This window comes from Vigna unguiculata, chromosome 6, assembly GCF_037176805.1.
Source record: "Vigna unguiculata cultivar grain cowpea cultivar isolate G323 ecotype 2 chromosome 6, ASM3717680v1, whole genome shotgun sequence".
Taxonomy (NCBI): Eukaryota; Viridiplantae; Streptophyta; class Magnoliopsida; order Fabales; family Fabaceae; genus Vigna; species Vigna unguiculata.
Genome location: NC_140797.1, coordinates 28,763,148 through 28,769,298, shown reverse-complemented (window position 1 = coordinate 28,769,298; position 6,151 = coordinate 28,763,148). Strand labels below are relative to the sequence as shown.

Sequence of the window (6,151 nt, the reverse complement as noted above, 5' to 3'; positions counted from 1 at the left end):
ATCCCCCAATAGTCTAATAGCTTTATCTCCAATATAGTCTATAGAGGCATCTCATGATGTTTGGATATGCTTCTTGTCCTCTGGTATTTATCCCAACTTCTTGCACGGGCATAAGCATATTTGAATAGAGTTAGCCAATAGAATCATTATTAAAGCACTTTAGCAGTTGTTCTTTCACCACTAAATGTTCTTTCACCACTTTAGCCATAATATGTTTGCAGCTTCCTCCGTAGCGACACAACTTCTCAATAAATTGTATGTTCCAATCTTGAATAAATAAGGATCATCCCATACGAACTGCTTAGCATCATGAAAAAATTTCTTTTTCAATTGCCATTTAAGATGTTCAAGAATAACTCCAACAACTTTGAAATTAGCCATATCAGCAAATTAGGGTCTTTGATGAATAAATAAAAGGACTTCATCTGAAAAGTCTCTTGTATATCTTTTTCTTTACAGGTTACTTCCTCGTTTACTAGACAAGACAGGTGGTCAATTATCACATTCTTGCGCCCCTTCTTGTCTTTAATTTCCATGTTAAATTCTTGTAGCACAAACACCCATCAGATCAATCGTTGCTTAGAATCAGGTTTCGTCATCAAATACTTTATAACAACATGATCAATGTAGATGATGAATTTGGACCCGAGATAAGATCTAAATTTCTCCAATGCATAAACAATGGCCAGCATCTCATTATCTACCATGGCATAATTTAATTGAGCTATAGTGACGACTTTGCTGCATAATAAATAGCATGAAACATCCTTCCATCTCTTTATCCAAATACAACTCCTATAGAGTAATTACTTGCATCACGCATGAGTTCAAACTTCTTCTCCCAATTTAGAGCAATAATTACTGTATTCCAAACCAACCTTTCTTTCAACATCTTAAATGCCTATAAACACTCCAATTTTCATTATCATTCCTTTGTAAAACTTTCTTTTTAGTTTAAATAAATATTAGTTTGTTTTGAATTAATTAGTTTTTGTTGATTATCTAGAAACATAGTTTTTATAAAAATGTGATAAAAAGATTAATTTTTAGAGTATTTTATTGCATTTAATTTTGTTCTTTTTAAATTTCCCTTTTTTTGAATAAATTTGCTTTGCTAGGACACCCTTTATTTTTTCCAAATTGTAGTTGAGTCCTTAATTCCAATTTTCTCTTATTTGTAGACTAGTCCTTGATGGGTCAAATTTGCAGTTTTGACCTCAATTCTCCCCAAATACACTATTTCATTAAAAAAAAGTAGCAAAACTTTTGTGAGGCTGACCTTAGAGAAAGGAGGCACAAGAGCATCATCACGAACCAAAAATATGACGCTTTAACCTATAGCGCGAGCTAGGATTTGATACACATGGAGAGCATGAGCAGATGTGCGAGATCTGATATGAGAAGAGAGAACGAGGTTAATTCGTGTGATCAGATTATGGTAGATTCAAAATGGACGAGCGAGAGAAGGTCAAGGTTGATCAAGGGTGCCACGAATGGGGTGCAAGGGTCGCAATTCTGATTCGCAACAAAGGCATGGGTTAGGTTTCTCCTTTTCTTTTTAAAATTTTTTTTTCTTTTTGGGAGAGGTTTTTAAGGGGAATTTTAGGTTTAGATGGGGGGAGCCCTTGTTGTGCGAGAGTGAGAAATATTGAGAGCTAGGGTTCTCATGTGTTGTGGTAGGAAAATAGTGTCAATTGTAAGGGGGTTTCCTATTCTTCGTCGAGCACAAAGCTAGATCAGAGGCTGCATCTTGTGCTAGGCAATTTGAATCATCCCCCATGGAACCTATAGAAGAAGAGAGAATAAGGAATAATAGTTGGGTTCTTGTTGTAGGTGGAGAGAAAAAGGGTCGTATCTATGGGATTGGAGTGGTTACTCGTACCAAACATGTGGACGAACTCACATATCATGGAAGTTCAAGTCATTATTCAGAAGATATTGTCCAGCTAAAACAAGAAGTTTTGAATTATAGGGAGGACAATAAGAGGTTAAGCCAACAGTAACAACAACAACAACAATGACAATTTCAGTCCTTTGCTAGTATTGTCCTCCCTTTCCTTCCAATAGATGCACAAACTACATTACAACAACAACAACAACAAGAGCAACAACACCAACTTAAGCAAAACCAACCTCAACAAGACCAGGAGCAACCACAACAAGACCAGAAGCAACCACAATTAAACAATCAACAAGAACGACATGACTACTTTGAATATTAGGCTCTTAGATGTTTGCACTTCTTCATTATGTTAGCACTTTTAGGTTATGTATTGTTAGAGCTTGATTACCATTATATCTGTGAGCACTTTTTGGGGACTACATTAGATTATGTTATGTTAGCACTTTTATTAGAACTATATTAACACTTTTAGACCGAATTGTTGGCACTTATTTTGTTTATAACATGGATTTGAATTTTATGTTGTTTCTAATTAACTTGGATTTGGATAAAGTAAATGTTGCCTGCTGGTGTTGCTAAAATTTCATTGCAATTGACAGGAAATGTAAAAAAAATTGCAAATAAAAAAATATAGTTTTTAATTAAAAAAATATATTATTACATACAGATTTACATATAGAATAAAATGTATAAAATATACCTAGCATTATCTACATATCATTCCGTATGTAATACATTCCACATTACATATAATTTTTTTTGGTATATAATTTGCATACGGAATAATCCGTATGTAAATTATATACAAATTTTAATACCTACGAAAAATTTCATATGTAAAGTTACATACAAAATATTTTTCGTATGTAAGTTTTTGATGTTGATTTACATACAGATTTGTTTTCATATATAATCTATAGATAATATCTAATTACATACGGATTTTGTGCATTACATACAAATTTTGTCCACAGAAAAAAACTATTTTTTTTTGTAGTGCCAGTGAGATTGGGTTTCCTTCTTTGTGCTAGGTAGTTTCACTTGGTCCATCACGAGCACAAAGTGGCCATGATTCTGCTAATTGGGTTTTCTTTCACCATTTAAACTTTAGCATTCTCTTGATCTCGTGTAACTCTTGATTTTGAATGAATTATAATGAGTCATAACTTTTAATTTTTGGAGATTCCATATCTTTTATTCTTAAATTATTCTGACTTGTAATTTGAGTAATCAACTTTGTGGATATCTGCTATTATTGATAATCTTTGACTATTCAATATTTCACTCATTTTGTTGATAATATTTCCAAATCTTTGAGATTTTCACTTATTTGCAAAATATAATCCACACATTTTTTTCAATTTTATTGAATAAAACCTAAAATATCAAATAAAATTCAAAAATAAAATAATAATAAACATAAAAATAAAAGAAAATAAAAACATGATAATTCCAATTATCACTTAGTGTTATTGCCTTTGGTGCAAAATTATAGTTCACCATTTTTCTTTCTATTTCAGTTGCTTGCCTTCAGACTTGGAGGGTGCACTAAGGCAATCTTGGCAAGATCGTAGGCTTATTTGTATCTTTAGGAAAGATGAGACCCACAGTATATAGTAGGTTTTTTTCTTTTTCTTTTGTCATTTGTTCCAAGTTCTGCTCTACAGGTTTAAGTCACACAATTCCAAATTAAAAATATATTTCTTTCACATTATTTTGGGGATGTTTATATATTTTTTTCATTATTTTTCATATGACGTAACTAAATGTTTAAGTCGAGCCAACTTGAAAATGCTGCTATGGAAAATAATGTTTACTTGATGAGCTTGAAAATATTGTTTAGTATTTGTTTTTGAAGTTGTAAACTAGGTTGATGAGCTTCATTAATTTTATTGTTAGATAGTTGATGTAACATTTATGAGCTTGGTGTAAATGGTTTTTTTGCAATAAATGTTAGAGAATCATGGCTTCAAATGACCGTAAATGGTATTTACATCGACTTGGTTTTTTCTGCTATTATATGTATCAGGTTCCTTGAGTGCTAATGATTTTCGTAAAATTGGTTTATTTTGATCACACTAGACTAATAAATTTTGATAATTTTGTTGTACAACACTTTTACTGCTGTCTATTTAATGAGACCAATGCCATTTAGTGCAATCTCCAGGTGTTATCCAGAGTAGGTCGTCTTCCATTTCCAATCTCATAAGGTTATTGTTCTATAAAGAACGATCTTATTGACATTTTATCTTCATTTAAAAAAAATAACTTTATAGTTTAGGTGGATTACGTGGATCACTTGATTTTTAAACATACAATTCTAAATACCTTGCCTGATCCAACCATTTTCTTAGGAAAGAGAAATTTAATTGAATGAAAATATCATTGGAGAAAGGAAAAAAAGCATATTTGTTTGGTGACTAACTCCTAATGATAATCAATATAACATATTGATCTCTCGGTTAACTTTTCCTTCACGTTGCAGATTCTATTTGGTGAAAGAATAGAAGTCGGAGCAAAGGTAAGGTTTGCTAGACAAAGTTACAGGCATATTCTCTTCAATTAGCCGGATGATGAAGTCTATATGATGATTCATAATCTCAGGCACCATCTTATTTTATGAAAACTTGCATTGAAATACCTTCTAAGTATTTTTTTTTTAATTCTTTGTTAATAGCATTTTTAGTAGAAGTCTACATAGTAGTTATAAAAAATATATTCGTAAACCATTTTTCCATTTCAATTTTTTACACTCAAAAAAGATTAATTTTAATGGATATTTATTAATGAAAGTTATAAAACCTCCGGTAATTTATGCGATTTTTTAAATATCTGATAAGTACTATAGGTTTTATAATGAACCCCAAAAAGAATTTTATTTCCCTCCACATTTTTTTTCTAGTCCATTTATATATATATATATATATATATATATATATATTTAAAAACCTTTTTATCACTTTGTTTGTATGTTTGAAGAAACAGACATAGTATACCAATGTTCGAACAACTCACCTAATTCACTTTGTTCGTACATTCGAAATTCACTTTCCTCAAACTTCACCTGGCTACGATTTTCCTCAATCTCACTCTCAATCTCAGTAAAACCATTTGTATCTGCAGTTGTAGCTCACGATTTCATTCGAATTTTCACCTTGCTTCCAAATGGTAATGGTTTCCCTTTCTTTTCTTTAGGTTTTCAAATTTTTTCGTTTTTTTGTTAAATTCTGACTTTGAAATCCTTCATGTTTGTTTCGGTTAAGAGATCCAATTATAGGTACTGCATTTTCTGAAATTTACAGTGCATCTTCGTTGCTCGTTCAGTGGGTTTGCATCTGTGTTGCGGGTTTGGTTGATTGTGGATACTTCACACTTGCTTTGTGTGTTCATAGTTGCTATAACATTTATGTTTAAATTTCAAGTGAAATGGAGTAATTGGTGCATGAAGCAATTCTGATTGTAACAGTACTTGCTCTACAGTGGCAAAATGTGGACTGGTACAATCAACCGTTGGGTTTTTATGCTTCTCTCGGACGTAGATTGGTACAATTCTTCTCTCTTAGAACAATAAATACAATCACTTTTATGGACAAATATTTTATTTCTACTCTGACTGTTATACAAATTGTGTGAATTGGAATCCACAGTGACGAACAATGTAGGAGGGGGTGGTGATTGTGTTGTGTATGCATAGTGAAAGGGTTGAAGTAGATTAGATGTTTGTGTTATTGCTGCAGTGGAGAAATGAAAATTGTTTTTCACATTTTAAAGAGTGAAAATGGAGTTGTGATGATTTGCAGACATGACAATAGAATAGAAGAAGGTTTTGTTTGCTTAGCATACCATAGGAGTGGCTTTGGGTTGGTTTGCTTTAAAAATTTCTCTTGGGATTGCCGTAACTTTTCCTTTTGTATTATCAACAAACACTTTTTATCAAAGTATAAAATCTCATAATCACTAAAATTGTGTTCACGGGGATATATATATATATATATATATATATATATATATATATATATATATATATATATATATATATATATATATATACACTTTATAAAGGATCCAAGTATTGAATGTTGTAAAGACCAACCACCTTGGTCCTTTAAAGAAGAACATGAGAGAAAGGTTTATGAATTTCTCTGGCATGCTTACTTTGTGTAGAGAACACTTTGGGGCAGACAATTCAGTGCGCATGCTCCCATTCATGTTATTCGTTCAACTTTCAAGTCCCCACTTAAACCATTT

At 31.7% G+C, this 6,151-nt stretch overlaps 1 long non-coding RNA gene across 2 annotated transcripts; it reads left to right on the top strand.

Annotated features, from left to right (window-relative positions):
- The first annotated feature begins 4,884 nt into the window (after positions 1-4,884).
- On the top strand, positions 4,885-5,497 carry LOC146885731 (uncharacterized). Of its 2 annotated transcripts, none has more exons than XR_014995552.1 (2): positions 4,885-5,071; positions 5,206-5,497. It is a non-coding gene; the product is annotated as an uncharacterized LOC146885731 (long non-coding RNA). The 2 variants fall into 2 exon arrangements; XR_014995551.1 differs by having other exon boundaries at positions 5,167-5,497.
- Positions 5,498-6,151: the final 654 nt, after the last annotated feature.